The sequence below is a fragment of the Lotus japonicus genome, chromosome 1, assembly GCF_012489685.1.
Source record: "Lotus japonicus ecotype B-129 chromosome 1, LjGifu_v1.2".
In the NCBI taxonomy this organism is placed as follows: Eukaryota; Viridiplantae; Streptophyta; class Magnoliopsida; order Fabales; family Fabaceae; genus Lotus; species Lotus japonicus.
In genome coordinates, this window is record NC_080041.1 from 14131785 (window position 1) to 14151486 (window position 19702).

The 19702-nt window shown below is 39.8% G+C and overlaps 1 long non-coding RNA gene across 19 annotated transcripts; it reads left to right on the forward strand.

Annotated features, from left to right (window-relative positions):
* The first annotated feature begins 1920 nt into the window (after positions 1-1920).
* Positions 1921-7051, forward strand: LOC130733751 (uncharacterized). Of its 19 annotated transcripts, none has more exons than XR_009017596.1 (9): positions 1921-2386; positions 2532-2590; positions 2710-2797; positions 2903-2956; positions 3131-3250; positions 4788-5810; positions 6011-6442; positions 6515-6559; positions 6684-7051. It is a non-coding gene; the product is annotated as an uncharacterized LOC130733751 (long non-coding RNA). The 19 variants fall into 19 exon arrangements; XR_009017595.1 differs by having other exon boundaries at positions 6703-7051; XR_009017594.1 differs by having other exon boundaries at positions 1922-2386; positions 6011-6106; positions 6329-6442; positions 6515-7051.
* Positions 7052-19702: the final 12651 nt, after the last annotated feature.

Here is a 19702-nt window from a genome sequence, read left to right on the forward strand (position 1 = left end):
AGCCTGACCTTTTTAACTAAATAGGCTTTTCAAAAAGCCTAAGCCTTGCCTATTTACCATTTTGGTCTGGCCTGGCCTGGGCCTGTGGTAGGCTAGGCCATAGGCCCCTACGAACGGCCTGGCCTATTCCCACCCCTAATTAAGATAAATAAAAATTAAATGATGGAAATTCAATTATATTACCCAAACAAAGAATTTTACAATTGGGGAAATTTCACCATTTTATCCAAACAATAAAATTTGAAATTCAAGATAATTCAATTGAATCAATTGAATTCCCTAGCATTTAAAATTCCTTGAATTTCTGTAATCCCTCATTCTCTCACTCTCACATAAGAAATCCCCCTCTTCACATTGTGATTATTATTTAAAATAATATTACTTTTGATAAAAGATGACTTGTATGTTTATTTAAAAAGCTAAATATATTCATCGAATTATAATATTATTACATGAGAATACTCCTCCCATAACGGTAATGCCAAACCAGTTTAATAAAAAAAGAATAATGACAAACCAAATCTGATTAAAACATAACCAAAAACATGTAAATAATGTTGTTATCAATGAAACAATCAAAGTCAATTTTACTTATTAGTACTACAATTGTTAATATTATTATTATTATTATTATTATTATTATTATTATTATTATTATTATTATTATTTTTATTATTATTATTATTATTATTTAAAACTTGTCCTAAAATTGCGTTTAATCATTAAAATTTAAATGATATTAATGATTAATTTTAAATATGAGAAATTGAAATATCTTATGGTTATTAATTAATATAATGAGTAATATAAAAAATTTATGAATAAAAAATTAATATTTTTATTAATTTGAATCAATTTTACTTTTACTTATTCTTATCACTATTATTTTTAATTTTTTCTGAAGTTGTGATTAATAATTTAAATTACAAAAATGATAATTTTTATTTTTTAATATGAAAAACTGATAAATTTTAAAAATAGTAATTAAGATAATGAACAACATAAATGTTATTAATGTTAAAAAATTAATATGTTTAATTATTAATGTATATATCAAGTGAAGTTTACTTATTTATTTATTTATATATATATATATATATATATTCATTCATATTAATGATTGATAAAAAAAATTTGAACATATAGATTAGTATTAATTGATTGATTATTATTAGATTATTGCTATCTTTTATCTTTCTAATGTACCAAAAAAGAGTATTTACGACAAATTCCTTGATGAAACTCACGAATATTAGACGTGTAGCTATTAGCTTAAAACTCCGGATTTTCACATATTATCCTACCACGTTCAACTTCTACCATTTCTTGTTTTTTTTTAAAAGACTTCTACCATTTAATTTTAAGATCTTTTGTAAAATTGAATATACCGGGAAAGAAATTATTTTCATTAATGTTGTCTTTTTTTTGGGCTCAATCTTATCTTTTTATTCTAGGAAATAAATTATTATTTTTATCTACATAGAAAGGTGAGGAAATAAACTATATTTTTTGGTACATCGTAAAACAAGGAAATGAATCTTAATAATATATAAAGCCCATCCACCAAAGTGGGCCATACTGTTATTTAATTTCCACATGTCACATCTCTATTGGTTGGTTTCTCCAATTTTCCACATGGCCTCAGCTGATTGGTCCAAATCCTTGCATTTTGATTGGTCGAAATCATTGAATCATTAAATAGAAACATCAATAGTACACGGTTTTGGCAATATTAGTACCCGGTTTTGACAATATTAATACCCGGTTTTATTACAAATTGCACATGGTTTTGACACAATTAACTTACCCGGTACAATTTTTATTTATTAAGATACAATACAATTATTAAGATACCAACAATTATTAAAATTTCCTTTTTTATTCTACTTCAGCTACAATTATGCAAAAAAAAAAAAGGAATATACTTGAGCTACAAAAGATGCCACCATACGTTTTCAACAGAGGAACCAAATTCAGCTTCGTCCACCACCGCCTCTACTGCAATCTCTTTTCAAGCCCCAAGAATTAATATCTCCACCACACCAAGAACTCACCTCCTTTCTCCGACCTCCTCAACACCCATCCCCGATTGTCACTTGAGATGCAGACCTGAATCATTTTCTGAGACATCGAATTCCTCTGCCAGTGGAACATGCTTCAGCGTCCTATGGCATTCACGAATCGATTGTCCTTAGAACATGCCCCCTCTCTGATAAACACATTATTCATTTGTGTATTTTGATTTCTTCCTGCTTTCATCCATGATCCATGTCTTCTTTTTTTATTTTGATTTTGATTTTGGTTGCAGGTCTTCTCAATGATGGGATGATCACAAAGGGTTTGGTTGTTTCTCTACTTCTAATTAGGCAGTCAATGACCATTTGATGTAAGTCTTCTATGTTGTAGTGTGATAAAGTTCTTAATAAAATTCCTTGACTGCAAAATCTCTATTTGAAATCACTATTTGTTTGTGCATGATTATTGTGCAAAATTTCAATTTCGATTTCTTCCTATCTGTTATTCACATGCAGGTCCAAAATGGTAGTTTTTACATTTTGACTCAACATAGGAGATCCTTTTAATGATTTTGGTAAGAAAAGTCTCTCTCAACAGAGGCGAGTGAGATTCTTCAATTTTAGACCCTCTTTCACTAAATTTAATTAACCATTATCTTACCTGATATATAATACTAATAAAAATGCATCTCAGTTGCAGGTTACAGGAAATAAAGATCATGATGTTGAAGGTTGCAATTAGTTGCCACGTGCATGTTTTTCTCCTCATCTTTCTTATTATGGTATAAATCTTATATCTATCATATAAGTATTGCATTTGAACTGTAATGTGTTTTACAGATTACTATAATATGTTTTACAAATGAATTTTGCTTGCTGCATTCCAGGTTTGAAAAGGGTTTGGTTTTCTGCTTGGTGTGTCATTGTACAAATACACTGCTGTAAGTGTTCCTCCTTTAGCTGCAATATCTCATGTTACAAGGGTTTATTTGAGTTTGATATTAATTTTCAGAGTTTGTTACAAGTTTTATATAGGTTCATCAGTTTGATATGCAAGGTTGGATGAAATAAACAATTTAAAGCCTATAAGTTAACAATGTGCTATACTGATGCAGGGTTGGAGAAAAATCTAACTAAGGCTGAGTTGTTGCAGATGAGAAGAGAGAAAGAGAGTATATGAGGTTCACAGGAAAATGGACCAATCGGAACTTGAACACGACTTGGGTGGCTTGGATGTAAGTAATTGTTGGTCTCCATCAAAATGCTGCCATTTCATTTAAATGTGTTTTTACACTCATGTGCACTTTATGTAAAAGCTTTTTGGACTTACCATGTAATACCCAGCTAGGTAACCAGCCCAATTTAATAAATGTTATGGCTTTTGATTCAGTTTCGTTTTGAGAGTGAAAGTCACAATTTGAGTTTTCTATTTAGTTTTGAGCATGCCATTTTGATTACTTTCTGAAATGCCATTTGAGCAGCACATAGGAAATGTTTTTGGTAAAACTAACAAAGATATATCTAATAATGGTTCTGGAAGATTATAGTTCTTTGTGATATCAAACCGAAAGGAATATCTTGATGCAGACTGGTGTGATAAGGCTAAATGCATACCTTCCTCTTGCATGGGCAGGTCACTGATTTCATTTCAAATAATGGATGAAACATGTGAGGAAAAGGTTGAAAGGGGAGTTTCTGGCCAAAATTGCTATTAATGCAAGACAGTTTTATAACTTTTATCTCATTCAATCTCTGCGAAGTCCCAACTGCTTATTGTGTTTGGTGTCAATGTTTAAGTTGGTTTCATTGCTTACTATTATTGTTGAACTACTATGCACTGTATGATGATAGTTCTTTTATATAAAAATAAAGGTTTGTTTTTAAAAAAAAGAACTGTCACTTGGAAGTTATATTATTTTAATCTTTTACTTGGACTCTCAAGATAAATAGAACTTTGACATTTATTAAGTACATGATAAATGATAGTTGTATTGGAGAAATAGAATCTTGAGTGCATTGTTCTTGAGTCTTGAGTGAATTCTCCTGTTAGAAGCTATTGCATTCTCCACATGATGACTTATCAATATGGTTTCAGAATTTCAATGTTTTGTGTGATAATTTTGTTTTTCTCTTTTGAAATTTCTGGTATGTGCTGTGACGAGACAATATAGTGGACTAGAGTTTCTGATCTGGGCACTTCACCCAGAAGTTGATTATCAACCCTTGGCGAACACAATTAAATTCCTCAATTTAATCAAAATTAGGGTTTTCGTTTGAATTTTATCTTCAATCATCTTTTACGATAAGTTATATATAGTAAGCAAAAAAAAAAAATTCACTTTGATTCTGACAAGAATGTTATTTACAATTTTTATCTCTGCTGGCCAGTATCTTTAATGGTCAAAAAGAGGTATCTAGAAGTAAGAACTTGAAAGACATTATCTTAACTTGAGGATTATGTGTTCCCTTTATCTTTTTAAGGTTTCTATCCATTATTTGATTGCCTAGAGGTGATGAGTACTAGATACAAAAGTTTGGTATACTATAAACTATTTATATACATTATTTTGTTACTTACCGTCCATCAAGTCTTTGGTCCCAAGCTACAATGTGTTGGCGGCATTTTAGTTTGAGTTTTAGTTTGAATTTCAGTTGTTGGCCAAAGAATAGATTGTAGTCGCTTATATTGCATATTGTATCATTTTGTGCAGCGGCGCGTATATACTTACCATCCTTTTGTCTGCAGCTCATTTTAGTTTGAATTTATTTCAGGTGATGTGGAAATTGGTCAAAGAGGAGGAAACGATACAAGGTTTTTGATTCGGTAGTGAGTCTGCATTTTTTCATAGAAAGATCCCTTTTTTTAAGCCAAACAACGTAAATCAATCTCAATGAGTGAGATGAAATGTGTATTGTGTCGTGATTCTCTCCTCTCATTTCAAATCATTATCCTTCATGATTTTGTATTTGTAGAAACACAGGAAGCTGTTAATATGCTAATGTTATCGAAACCAATATGTATGGTGTAGGATCTGGAGGAGCAGATGCCTTGCTCTGTCCTTCGTTCACTTGGACCACTTCTCTTTCAGTTATCCTAGCAACTGGCAAGTCAAACCCAAATTCATGAAATTCATGCTATTTTTTTGTTTAAAATTGAAGCCCAACTCAAACTATGGATTCCATTTCTTTTTTGACAAAACTGCTGCATGGATTGATGAGGTAAAGACAGAGGGAGAGATAGAGAAAGAAAGAAGTTTTCCCTTCTAAGTGTATTTTTTTGTCAACATTTTAAATTATTAATGAAATTTTTGAAATTGAGTGGTGAGTTGTCTGCACTTCTCTTGAGTACTTTTTTTTCTACATTCCTGCACTGTTTATGAAACCACATTATTTTTTAAGTTAGGATTTGCATATTATATTCGATGATAAGAGAACAATACATTATCTACTCGAGGTTGGATATGTTAGGAAAATTTATCTACTTTTAGCCCAAAGGTGGAAAAGCTATGATCATATTGGGAATTTGATTGAATGATGTGGGTGAAATTGAAGTTCTGTGAAAAGGATTTTCATGGATTTTGTTGTAATTTTTTCATCTGTGTTGTTCTGTGATGGATGCCTTGGCTGATGGTAGTTTTTCTAGGATCCTTGGATTCAGTGACCTTAGGAACTTTTCTATTAAGATGTTTGTATTTTTTACAAATACACGATGAGACTATTGTTCATGATGGAAAAGAAATGGATATTGTGGAAGAGGAATTCAAGCAAGGCTGTGGTTTACTGATATGACTTATGGTATGTCTGTTGTTTGATTATCTACGATGGGAAATTTTTGCTCTCTTTGTTTGATGTGGTCACTGCCAGTTTTTTTGTATAATATTTCCATTCCAGTTTTATAGGATTTCTATTTCTTTTTTATTTATACATTTCCTTTTTAAAAATTCTACTCTCTTTCTTTTTTATTCACTGCCTGATTATGTTCTTTTCATATCAAGAAGGACAAATTCATGCTTCTGTGTTAGAAAGTCTTGGTAAAAAAGTTTGAAAGGATTCTTAGAGAAGGATCAGTTTATTCCCTGCAAATATTACAAGTAAGATATAGTTAAATTTTAGTTTTGTTCAACTTTTTAACCGTGTCATTGTTTGCTACATCAGATCTTGATAAATTTATGTTGTTTCCCATCTCTTCCGTGGAGTACTTGATCCAGCGCACCTCTTTAAGTTTTTTCAGTTATCAATTTATTTTGTCTTTTTTAGTTGTTCAATTACTCATTTTCATCTAATTTTTGTGCTTATTCTAACTGTTTAAGCAGCAATGTCGAGAGCAAACATTTTGCTAGACCATTACCTCAGATTGTTAAGCATCCCCAACTTTTGTGCCTCTCAATGAAATCTATTGAGGCATGCTTGATTTTCCCATCTGATTGGTACACTTTGTGGTTGTTGTTTGTTAGTATTTATTAGCGTTATGAATCTCTTACCTACACATTAATTTGTAGATTAATGGGCATGCACTATGTAGCACTGAGAAGCATGAAAGACAGGTAAAGATAAATAAGATGAATGCCATTGAGTTGGAAATCTTGGGGTAGTGGCACATTTTTTACAACATGTGTTATGTGTTAATGAACTATGTCTTGACAGTGTATTTTTCCCCACATTTGTGAGGATCAATTTTGCTTTGTAGGGAATAAACCGAGGAAGGTCCCTCACATCTATCATGTTTTCATAAGAAGATAGGAAGAACTTGCCCTATTGGCTATGGATAAAGTTGAACCACTTTCAAATACAAGTCGGGATGACGTAGGAAGATCCATCGTCAAAAATTGTAACACAACCCATTGAGAATATGAGCAGATTCCTTGGCCTTGAAGGAGCTTCTGGCTTGCGGTTATTGGACGTTGCGGTTATTGGACGTAAAAGACATGACTGGTTTTAATGTAATTTTAGCTAATATTGTAGTCTTAACTGCTTTTTATTAAAGTCCTTGAATTATTTTTTAGCCCTATCAATCCATATATTAACTTTTTTTTTGATGTTTTAATCTTTAATATGTGTTATACTAATAAAATATAAAAAAAGATTTTTTGCATAACTGAATAATAAGGTGGAGGTGATTCTATTTCTTTAAAAAAAAATTATTGTGTTCTCTTCTATGAAAGAATAATGACATAGATACTATCTAAATACATTATGTGAACTAAATAATAGAGAAAATAATTTCTTAAAAGTACAATTGCAATGTTAGTATATTTTTCATAATTTTAGGAGTATATTTTTTTCAACTGCAAAAGATTTATTGTAATATGGAAGTGTTGAGATACACGACATAGAGTTACAAAACCATATAAAAGAGAGAAGTATACAGAAAGTTGTGAAAGCTATTGTAAACCGCAACTGAGACGGCAGATGAAGCAAAATAAATTAAAGAGTTTGCATATTGAATTCTTAAAATTAGAAATGGTGATCATCTTGATTCTGAAGTAGGAGAGTATAATGTTCAAATCCTGCTAGATCTGTTCATCCCAATTTGTCATGACCCATTATTGGAATTTATTAAATATACATATCATGACCTTTCGCACAAAATGAAAGACCCGCAATTCTTTCAAGATAGAGTTATATTGTCCCCTACACTGCATGTTGTTGAAATGATAAATACTTACATGATTTGCATGATAGCTGCACCAGAACGTGAATATCTAAGCTTCGACTCTGCCTTGCGATATGATGATGATTCTGAAATCCAAGGTGAGTGGTTTACCATAAAATTTTTGAACGAAACTAAAAGTTCAAAAATGCCTAACCACAAACTATTATTGAAAGTTAGTACTCCAATCACGCTTTTGATAAATATAGACCAAGCAGCAGGTTTACGCAATGAAACCAGGTTAATTGTGGACTTGGTTCCTTCTGATTTCAAATTTCCAATTAAATTCAAGAGAAGATATAGTTTCCAATTACAGTATGCTTTACGATGACCAAAAACAAAAGTCAAGGACAAACACTATCTCAGGTTGGGCTCTTCCTTCCGAGGCCCGTCTTCACTCATGGTCTGTTATATGTAGCTCTCTATAGAGTACGCTCAAGAAAAGGTCTTAAGCTTTGTATACTAGATGAGTCGGGCAAACAACAGACCAATACTGTAAATGTAATGTTTAAGAAAGTTTTTTGAAATGTTTGATGTATACAATACAATTTCATTTATTTTTCCGTAAAAAAATCATTTTTTATTCCATTTTTCTCTTCATATATTATTACAGAGTTTTTTTTTTTGAAAAAATTACAGGGTTGACTTATACACGATTGGCTTATTTATAATTTAAAATTACATATATTAAAACTAATTTATTTTTTATAAATGTCCAACATAAAATCCCGTGCAACGCACGGGTTATCGCACTAGTTATATAAATATAAAGAGTAGTTAATTTTTTATTTTTTACTTTATCTAGTCATTAATTTTTTTGACTTCACTTAGTATTATGTTAGAGACATACTAAAATTGAAAAAAAAATCTACATAATAGGCTGTCAAGACTTAATTTAAGTTTTACTATCAAACAAAAAAAAAATCTAAATTTAATTTCTTAAGAAATATTTCTATATAATTAGTTGACAGAGAACAAGTTTGTATCGGATCAAGCCATTTTCGTTTGAAAAGATAATTCTGAAAATGATTAATATGTTGTTTTTTGTCTTCTGTTTGATTTTGGTGGCTAGTAATACCAATCACAGAGTTGATGGTATGCAAAGTAGTACACTAGAAGAAGATATGGAGTTGGAAAGACACATAAAACTCATTAACAAGCCTCCTATTAAGACTATTCAGGTATTTCATTGTTTTTTTTTTCATGTATTATATGTTTCTTTCTGTTAAATTTGATCTCCCATCATATTTAATTTTCTTGTTTTATATTTCATTATCAATAGACAAAGCATGGACATATTGTCGATTGCATTGATATTGAAAAGCAACCAGCCTTTGACCATCCACTAGGATGTAACCCGTTTACCCGTGCGATGCACGGGTAATTTTTTACGAACTCCACTGTTAATTATAATTATTGAGTATTTGATATATATGGAATAATACAATGATATATTTACTAAGACATACAATTTTAATTAGTCAAACACGTATATGTCATTATTATCTTATGTTTATGTTTAAATGTTTTATCTTTCTTATATATATTAATTAGTTAAGTTTCAAATGTTAACTGTGTTTGACCCTTCCGCCTTGACAGGGCGGTGCTCTGATCGATTGAACTACAATCCCAGGAAAAAAATTAGGTATACAACCTAAAAATTCTTAGATTAGATATGTTTTTATCTTAATTATTCATATTTTATGTCCTAGGACATAGATATTCTAGATACCCATTATGAATCGCCTCGATATCCATTATGAATCGCCCGCCAAAGTCTTCCTACTTCTCCAATGTTCCCCTGTCGACGTGTTCTTTGGCGCAATCTTTACCGTAAAATATGTGATAATAATTGGATTATTTTAAATTTTCTCATTTATTTCTCTAAGTGTACAAAAATGATATTTGATGACATTCTTATTGAAAATTTCCCTCACCACTAAATATGTTAAGACCGTGTATCTTTTCTAAGTAAAAAAAATTTGTTAAGACAATGTTGTCATAAATTACCCTTCATACACACTATTGTATATGCCTTTAATACATTAATTTAACCATAGTACACATCAGCGGGTAAAAAAGGAAGAAGAAATTCCCTAATACCATGTTTATTGATTTGAGCGAATTTTTTTTTAAAGAATTGATTTGTGCAACTAAGAAAACGTATTTCAGCAGAAACAGAAAAATGAACTGGTTAATGACGGAAAACGAAGGGAAAAAATATAATAAAAGTAAATAGTTAGAGATAAATGGAGGAAAAGAATTAATAAGGATCGATCCTCTCTCGCACTTCATGCTTCAAGCAACTTTTTTAGGCAAATACAAATCTGCCAATGAATGGATGATTCCATTAGAAATTTTCTTCAGAAGCAGCACTTTTTATCTCATCTTCAATGAAGTGGCTTCTGCAGCTTCATTCTCTCCACCTTGTATTCTCTTCTCACCTGCAGTATAGGGATTTGACATAAAATTCCTGAGATTCACATCACTGGCATTTTTATAATTATGACAAAGTCACCCAAGATTCTCTAGCTAGTTAAGCCTTGTGTTGTTTATATGGCAAATTTATTACCAAACAAATTGGGAAAGATAACTAAAAACCAAAGATTCACATCAATTTACACCAAATTGGAAGTGAACACCAAGCAATAGTAATCTTCTAACTTCGAATAAAACAATCATCTAAAAACTTGCAAATTAGTATTGAAAGGTGTTATGAGAATGAAATTTATGGTGAGCAGCTAGTGGTAATGGCACCATGCTCTTTGCTATTGAATACCTTCACCACACTGATGCGTTTACAGGAACTTCTAAGCTCCCCTCACCACCAGGGTATACTTAGCATCAAAGGCTATCCCTTTCAAGTAGCAATCTTCATCTACATTTGACCAAGAGAACATTATTAAAGAGACACCAATCCTTCCCCCCATCCCTCAGTTTCCTTGGGCAAACATATACTGAAACTTTGTACATAGGTTTTACAAAAACAGTGCACACTAATCACATAAAAATAAGAAAAAGAGTTGTTACCAAAGGATTCATAATAATTCTTTATCCCATAAGCTTTAAGCAAACAATGTAAACAACATAATGCCACTATCAAGTATATAAGCTATTACTATAAACAGTCCGTTGTAGGGATTAATATAATGTTTGATGTACTTATTGAAGAGTGGATTGACTCTTTCTTTTAATCATCCCATAGTGCAATTCTTTTTTCAAAAAGTGAAAAAACTTAACTGAGGATATAGTTTGTTACTGACAAACCACCCAGCTAACCCCATCCTTTGAAAATATAGATTAACATAAATAAAAAGAGAAAAGAATGCACCCCATAAAAGCAAAGTTATGAGTGAAGTGAACAATACTACTTGAGAATTATGCAGAGAGTAGCTGTTCTAGGAATGAACATTGAAGAGAGGCATAGTACCTAGAGGTAGAGGGATTGTGCCAAGAGAGAGTGAGAATGAGAGAGAGTGCTGAATTTCAAGTGTTATTTCATCAAATGAGCCAAAAGTCCCTTACAATTGATAACTACCTCCTATTTATAGAGCTTGGGTACTACCTATTGGGCCAATTGGGCCTCCAAGATCAGGGCCCATCTGAAGGCCAGGGCCCCGCCTCAAGGGCGGGATATACGCTGGGCGTTGCCCCTCTAGGGGCTCGCCCAGTCCACTAGTCCACAAGACACCGAGCTCGAGGTACGAGAGCTAAGGGTGTCTTTTAAATGCTGTCACATGTCTTATTGTACACCGGAATCTATACTGCCAACATGGCTTGAAAAAAGAGAAGTTAACTATATCGCCAACATGGCGTGAGCAAAAGGAAACTAGCATTTTCAGTTACCCAGTCCACTGACTTGACGAGTAAACCAAGCTGGCAAGTCCACAAGTCCGCAAGCGGCGAGGACGACTACTTTGTATTGGTGACAAGTTGGAGCAGGTGTATGATCGCTCGCCGGCGGGAAAGGTGGCAGGCATGGGTCATGTGCTGATCATTCAGTCATTGACTGGCGGTGACCCCGGCGAGCGACTGAACTTCGTTGTTGGTGTCAATCGTCAGGCGATGGCGTTTGATCCCTATAGTGGCGAGGCTTTTCGCGCTTTCCCTTATTTTAAAACCCTTTCAAATTTCTATCTGCCTCACGTGGCTGCCCCACGTGATGTGTTGGTTACATCAATTTCCCTCTTTCTCCGGAACCGTCACTTCACCTTTCATAACCGTCCCATCGTGCGCAGTAACTCCCCTTTGCACGCGACCCACCTCCCCAAAACCATCATGACTTCCAACCTCCCACACGCGTCCAACACGCGTCACCCTTCCAGCTTCTCCCCTTCTCCTATAAAAACCCTTCTTCCCCACTGTCATCCCTTTCCGAGACCCCTCTTCACTTCCCTAATCGCTTACCAAACTCCTTCTGCCCACTTCCGCTCCGGAGCCGTCGCTTATCACCCTTTCCGCTACCCACTCTTCACATCCTACTCCGGTGAGTCCCACTGTCTTTATCTTTACATCGCACACATACTGATCTTTTCTTTTCTTTCACCTCACTGTCTTCTAAAAATGGCTTCAAACCCTACCTCCCCTAATCACTCTTCTTCCTCCTCCGAAAGCGACCCTGACTCCACCGCTGCCGGCGGCCTCCGTTTAGAGGTTCCGGAGATCCCATCTCACCGATTAAAAACCTACGCCACCCTGCCCCTTCCAGTCCAAGTAGCCCCCAAACACGAGGCTATAGATCAACCTTCCATCTTCCAAGATAGCGATCCCATTGTGCAATTCGTGAACTCCCTGGGTGGCTTGTCCAATGATGATGAGTTTAACGCCAAACTCAGGATCTGGGTTTGCAGTCCCGGGGATCGCCCCTGGCTTCACAAGCCAGACGGCGACGTAAAGAGATCCCATTTTTTCTTTGCGTACGAATACATGTTTAGCGAGCTTGGATCAGGCTTCCTTTCTCGCCCTTTGTCCAAACCGTCCTCCGCGACATCAACGTGGCTCCCTGTCAACTCCACCCTAACGCTTGGGCCTTCATTCGATGTTTTGAAATCCTAAGCGCCGCTGTCGGCATCGCCCCGTCCCCACCAGTTTCTTCTACCTTTACGACGTCGACCCCAAGTCCATCAAAAACAAAGGATGGATTTCCTTGAAGGCCCGAGCCGGCCGGAAGTGTTTGCATCCCCACAAAAGTAACGCGAAGTCCTCCTTTGCACGAAAGTACTTCCGTGTGGCGGTTCATCCCGCTACCCAGAGGCATTCACCCTCAGAGACGGGACCGCCCTCTTTCCTCTTTACTGGACAGAGAAGCCCAACGGGATCACCGATCCTTCAGAGGATTCCTTGTCCGCAACGATAAAGCCTTTCTTAATCTCCTTGCCCCACTTCCCATCCTTGACTGCACAACAGTCCTTGAGGGTGCTGACCTCTCAAGAACTCCCAAATACTTAGGTTGCCCATAGCTCACTTTTATTATTGACATTTCCTTTCTCGACTCCTATGTTATCACTGATCGTTTTTTTTTTTATTGTTACAGAAGATATGAATTTCACGAACGCCGAGCTCCTGAAGGCCCGCGAGAGGAGAATGGCTCGCTTCTCCCCAAATTCAACACTGAGGGCGACGCGAAAAAACGGGGCGGTGCTGAAAACCAAGCCGAGAGCACCAAAGCTCCCAAGAGGAGAGATTGACCAAAGCCTCCTCCGACGCCGGCACATCCAAACCTGGCGCTCAGCCCACCACTGCTGCTGCTGCGCCTAAAGGCAAAAATGTCGCTGAAGCCTCTGTCGCCGCAGCTACCGAGCCAACCGCCGTACCAGCTTCTTCTCCGCTTCCGCCGGTGCGACCGCTGCTTTTTGCCGCTGAGTCCTCTATTGGCGCCACAGCCGCCTCCGCCGGCGTTAACGCCACAAAAGCTGCTGCGTCTTCCGACACTCCTATTGGAGATAAGGAAAAAGAAAATGAACCCCAAGTCTCCCCCTCGCCAAGATGCGCCTCCTAGCCCGCCCTCAACACATGATGCGGGGCCCATGCCTTCCCGCCTCATCAAGGGGAAAAATCCTGTCCTGGCGCTGCCACTACCTCTGAAGCAGCTCAAATTGAACAAGCCCCTGCTCCTGAGGTCGGTTCTTCAAGCTATTATAATATGCTCCCCAACGCCATTGAACCCTCAGAATTCTTACTTGCTGGTCTCAACCGTGACGTTATAGAAAAATAAGTTTTGAGTCAGGGCCTGAATGTCACCAAGGAGGAGACTCTTGCTTGCCTCCTACGCGCTGGGTGCATCTTTTGCTCACACGTTTGAGAAGTTCAATGCCGCCAACGTTGAAGCTGAGCGGTTGAAGCCGAAAGTGCTAAGCATCAAGAAGCCGCCGCTGCTTGGGAAAAGCGTTTCGACAAACTGGCGACGCAGGCAGGAAAAGACAAAGTCTATGCCGACAAGATGATTGGCACGGCGGGGATTAAAATCGGCGAGCTGGAGGATCAGCTGGCGCTGATGAAGGAAGAAGCAGATGAGCTTGATGCAAGCCTTCAAGCTTGCAAGAAGGAAAAGAGCAAGCTGAGAAGGACTTGATCGCCCGAGGCGAGGCGCTGATTGCTAAGGAGTCAGAGCTTGCCATACTGTGCGCTGAGCTGGAGTTAGTGAAAAAGGCGTTGGCGGAGCAAGAGAAAAAGTCTGCGGAGTCCTTGGCCTTGGCGAAATCTGACATGGAGGCAGTGATGCAGGCTACGTCTGAGGAGATCAAGAAAGCGACCGAAACTCATGCCGAGGCCCTCGCCACGAAAGATGCCGAGATTGCTTCCCAACTAGCAAAGATCAAAAGTCTAGAGGACGAGCTGGCGACGGAGAAGGCCAAAGCCATTGAGGCGAGGGAACAAGCGCTGACATCGCCCTTGACAACCGCGAGCGCGGTTTCTACCTCGCCAAAGATCAGGCCCAACATTTGTACCCGAACTTTGACTTTAGCGCCATGGGAGTAATGAAAGAGATAACCGCCGCAGGACTGGTTGGTCCCGACGATCCTCCCCTGATTGACCAAAACCTCTGGACAACAACTGAAGAAGAAGAGGAAGAAGAAGAACAGGAGAAAGAAAATAATGAATAATGTAATTTTTAACATTACTTTTATCTTTTACTGTCACCTTGGTAGTGCATTTTTCCGCCATTCGTCTATGTTTAAGCAACCCTTCGCCATAGCTTTTTATATCGCCGTTGGACATTTTGTAAGTCATATTGGAATGCTTTCGCCGTACACTACTCGCCTTCCCTCCTATTCATTCGCCGACCTTATATCTTGCGCTATTTTTCACAGCGTCATATGATTGAATTACGCCTAACGATTTCGTGCGTTAATTTTAACTAGGACTGTTGCTTGGTATTCCACCACCAAGACTTTAGACGTTTTTCCCCTAATAGGAAGAAACGGCCTCCATTCTCGAGGACTTCGCCCGGGGCTTTGCCCGCTCGGGGCTTACAATGCTTGGATCCCAATGGCCATTTGGGGGTCCCAAGACTTTTGCCTAGTTAACGGCGCTCGTCGTATTCTGGCGAGACTTACCCAGCACATCGTTTACGGGACTGACGATCACGTCAGACTTTCCGGAGGGTGATTCCCAGGCGTCAAAGGCCATTTGTGGAATCGCCACAACCTTCAGGGTTCCAGCAAGCCCCTTTGGGGATCAAGCTTGTCCCACTTAGTGATCGCCGTAATTCTTTATGTCGATCGGCAATTCCGATCGTCAGGGAATCCCTGGAATTTTTTGGACACGAATTTCGTGAATTTTCGTCTTATTTTATTGATTTGTCGTTGCAGTACATTGGACAATTTGAGAACACTTCAGAAAATATTAAAGATATCTGCTCCGGCGATTCCGACTTGTTCACTTTCTCGCCTGCAATCAACTATAAAAGTAGCGCAAGCTCAAACCATTGAACGATCGAGGTAACCGCCTCCCATCAAGCTCTTCTAAGTGATAGGCCCCATTACCAAGAACTTTAACAATGCGGTAGGGCCCTTCCCAGTTGGGAGTAAGCTTGTTCCCCGGGGCTCCCGATCGCCACTTGAGGACCAGGTCGCCAACCTGCATATCTCGGACGCGAACCCTGCTGTTGAACTTTGCCGCCACGCGCTGCTTCATCGCTGTTTCCCGAATGTGCGCCTCGTCGCGCGTTTCCGACAAAAGGTCCAGCTCCACCGCCATGTTGCCTGATTTTTTTCTTCAAAACCTGGTCGAGTCCGCCATGTAAAGTTGTCAATCTCCACCGGCAACATGGCATCTACCCCGTAGGTCATTCTAAAGGGGGTTTCCCTTGTAGTAGATTGCTCGGTGGTGTTGTACGACCACAGCACCGCCGGAAGTTCATCCAACCAAGCTCCCTTAGCCTCCGCGAGCCGTCGTCTTAGTCCTCGTAGGATTACCCTGTTTGCAGATTCCACCTGCCCGTTCGTCTGCGGATGCTCAACAGAGGCGAACCTCATCTGTATGCCCATTTCCTTGCAGAACTCCCTTGTTTGACTGCTTGAAAACTGAGTCCCATTGTCAGATACGATCGCCCTTGGGATCCCGAACCTGCAAACAATACGCTTCCAGTAGAAATTGACTATCTTTGCAGAAGTAATCTTGGCCAAGGGTTCAGCCTCAATCCACTTAGTGAAGTAGTCCACCGCCACCAATATAAACTTCATTTGTGCCCTGGCGGTCGGGAAAGGTCCAACTAGGTCCACACCCCACATGGCGAAAGGCCACGGGGCGCTCATCGTTACCAACTCTTTTGGCGGTGCCTTAGACAAATCCGCGAACACTTGACACTCCTTGCACTGCTTCACGAAGTCCATACAATCTTTCCTGAGGGTGGGCCAGTGAAAACCCGCCCTCAACACTTTGCAAGCCAAAGACCTTCCCCCGATGTGGCTCGCGCACACTCCTTCATGTACTTCAGACATTATCGCTTCGTACTTCTCTGGCGATACACATTTCAACAATGGCGTCGAGAAACCACGGCGATACAAGTGTCCGTCAATGAGAGTATAGTGACTCGCCTCCCGCTGCTGCTCCTTCGTGCATTTGCTCCACTTCTGCCGGGTCCCCCGCCAAGATAGATATTATGGGATCCATCCATGTTCTCCCTCTGTTTACGCAGGACATGAGCTCGCCTTCGATGCTTGGGTACGCCAGCGTTTCCTGAATCACACTTTTGTTATTGCCGGGCTTCCGCGTGCTCGCCAGTTTGGCTAGCGCGTCCGCCCGCTGATTTTCTGCCCGAGGAACGTACTCCACCACGACCTTTTGAAAGAGTGTCATCAAATACCGTACCCGCTCAAGGTACTTGATCAGATTAGGATCTTTGACCTGGAAAGTTCCCTTCACTTGATTCTCCACCAATTGTGAGTCCGTTCTTATCAACAAACTCCTGATCTTCACTTCCCGCGCCAACTTCAATCCGGCGATGAGAGCTTCATATTCTGCTTGGTTGTTCGTTGCTTTGAACTCGAATTTCAGGGATTGCTCCAACACTAGTTCCCCCGGCCCTTCTAACGTTACTCCCGCGCCGCTGCCACTACTATTGGAGGATCCATCCACAAAGAGAGTCCACTGAGTGTCCACTCTTTCAAACCGATCTGGAGTCAACTCGACCACAAAGTCAGCTAGTGACTGCGCACCAACCGTGCCCCGCTTATCGTATTGCAAACCATACTCTGACAATTCAACCGACCAGGCGACCAATCTACCTGATAAATCCGGTTTTTGTAATACTTGCCTCAAGGGCAAATCCGTCCGCACCTTCACGGGAAAACTCTGAAAATAAGGTCTCAACCGCCGGGCGGTGACGAGGACCGCCAGCGCCGCCTTCTCAATTTTCTGATATCTGACCTCCGCGCCCTGGAGTGTGTGACTAACAAAATAAACAATTCGATGCTCGCCATCTATCTCCTGCAACATCACAGAACTCAGAGCACTATCGCTCACAGCAAAATACAAATGCAGCGGGTGTCCCTGTATTGGTTTCGAAGATCGGCGGTGACGATAGGAGTTCCTTGAGGCGAACGAAAGCTTCCTCACACTCCGCCGTCCACTCGAATGCGACATTCTTGCGAAGACACTTGAAAAAAGGAAAAGATCTGTCACCAGACTTGGGAAGAAACCGAGATAAAGCTGCTATTCGCCCCGTCAAACGTTGGACTTCTTTCACATTGGAAGGGTTTTTCATCTGCTGAATCGCCTTGCATTTTTCTGGGTTTATCTCGATTCCTCTGGATGTGATCATGAATCCCAAAAACTTACCCCCCTGAACACCAAAAGAGCATTTCTCCGGATTGAGGCGCATACTGTGCTTCCTAATTTCGCCAAATGCTTCCTCCAGATCTTGATGATGGTCTAAACCTCGTACTGATTTAACAATCATGTCATCAACGTAAACCTCCATGTTTCTTCCCACCTGCCCAGCAAAAAACCCTATCCATCAATCTTTGGTAGGTAGCCCCAGCGTTCTTTAGTCCAAACGGCATGGTGCGATAGCAATAATTGACTCTGGCAGTCATAAAAGCCGTTTTGTCCTCGTCTGCCGGGTGCATGCGGATTTGATGATAGCCAGAATAAGCATCCATCAAGCTAAGCAGTTCGTTGCCCGAGGCACCATCAACAAGGCTATCGATGCTGGGAAGGGGATACGAATCTTTTGGACATGCCTTGTTTAAGTCTGTGTAATCTACACACATCCGCCATTTCCCGTTCGCCTTCTTTACCATTACGACGTTCGCCAACCACGTCGGATACTTCACTTCCCTGATGAACTCTGCCGCCAACAACTTGTCGACCTCCTGTTGCACCGCCTTCCCTTTGTCGCCACCCAAGCGCCTCCTAAGTTGTGAAACTGGCTTGACACTTGGATTCAATGCTAACCGATGGCATATGAAGTTTGGATCAATCCCAGGCATGTCTTTGCAGCTCCAAGCAAACAAGTCTAAGTTCTCCCCAAGCAGTTTTGTCAGGCGCGTCTCCTGCTCCTCCGTCAGTCTGGTCCCAATCTTCAAAAGCGATCGCCAAACTTTAGCGCCTTCGTTTCCTCAATTGGCGTGGGCCTATTTACTCGCCCCTCGCCCCGGGGATCAAGATTTCATCCGAAGCTTCGATTTCATAACATCTATGACCAACCAACGCACTCTTCTTGCCGTACAAGTTAAGGCAATTATTGTAACACTCCCTCGCCATCTTCTGGTCCACCTTCAGCTTTCCCACCTTTCCACTGCTTAGCGGATACTTGACCGCCAAGTGGGCTGTCGAAATTACAGCACAAAGGCGATTCAATGTATTCGCCCAATGATGACATTGTAGGATGCTACCACCTGGAGAACCAGATACCTTACCTTCAAAACCCTAGCACACTCGTCTTCCCCAAATATTGTGTCTAGATCAATGTATCCCCGCACCATTACTTGCTCCCCGCGAAACCTACCAAGGTTCCCGCGTATGGAGTTAGATCATTGTCAGTTAGTCCCAACTTGTCAAATGCATCACCATAGATAATATCAGCCGAACTACCCTGATCCAGGAGTACCCTTCTAACGTTGAAACTGTTCATCCTTAACTGCACCACAATCGGGTCGTCCTTATGAGGCTTTATCCCCTCAAAGTCCGCCATCGAGATTGTTATGTCAGGGTGTACGAATCCAAAAGCGACCTCATGAACGGAATTAACGGCACGAACATGGCGCTTACGCGCCGCGTGAGTGCCGCCACCGCCGCCAAATCCCCCGGCGATGGTGTTGATGGTTCCGACGGGCGGTCCAGAGTGTTGAGCGAACGTGTCATCAGCCCCTTTTGTGGCGATAGCCGCTGATTCTTGCTTTTTCTTGCCCTTAGTGTCCGCTCGCTCCTCCTCCCGCTTGTGCGCTTTGTTTTGATCGCCACCATTGCGCCACTGGCCTTGACGATTTCCTTGATATCCCGCCCGAATCAACTTATCAATCTCCCGCTGCAAAGTCCAACAGTCATCCGTATCATGCCCGGCGGACCGGTGGAACTCGCACCACTTCTTGGG